We start from the raw sequence: 699 nt of genomic DNA on the forward strand, positions 1-699 counted from the left end.
GCACGGGCCGAGCGCGAACATTTAAAGGGCCCGCAGCCTTCAGGAAAGCTTTAAAAAAAACGAGGCTCTGTGCTTGAAAGGTGTGCCCTTCGCACCTGTGTCTCCTTGGCCGGGTGGAAATCACGAAGCGCTTTCCTGTGAGAAAAGCAGAAATGCCGTCCTGCGAATGCTTATGATGTTTGCCCCCGTTTTATTTTATTTTGCTGCAGCCAACGTCATTTTCTAAAAGGCATTTTTCGCACAATGGAGTAGCAAAAATAAAAATGCATCTACCTTATTTGCCCAGGTATGGGAACCGGCTTTTTGTACATCCTAAAGCTTCTACCTGGAAAACCTTCCTTTGGGTGGACTACCAAAGCAGGCTGAGGTAAAGATGGCAGGGCCCACAACAAATAAATGAACAGCAGTTTTGTACCTTTGAATGCTTACAACCAGCAACTAATTAACATTTTATGAGCCATAACTGGGTGGCTCACAGCAACAGTGATAACATTAAAAAACATCAAAAATAAAAGCCAACATCGGACAGATACTCCAACACCCAGTATCCTAAACTGACACTCCCCAATATGCCCCCCAAAGCCAACTAAAGCCCTTCAAAACAGCTTAAACGAACCAAAAGACCCAGTAACCTCAGAAGAAAAAACAGGACTCATCTACAACATACAATGTAAGAATAGCAACAACCACTATATAGGA

This window comes from Thamnophis elegans, chromosome 1 (genome assembly GCF_009769535.1).
Source record: "Thamnophis elegans isolate rThaEle1 chromosome 1, rThaEle1.pri, whole genome shotgun sequence".
Classification (NCBI taxonomy): domain Eukaryota; kingdom Metazoa; phylum Chordata; class Lepidosauria; order Squamata; family Colubridae; genus Thamnophis; species Thamnophis elegans.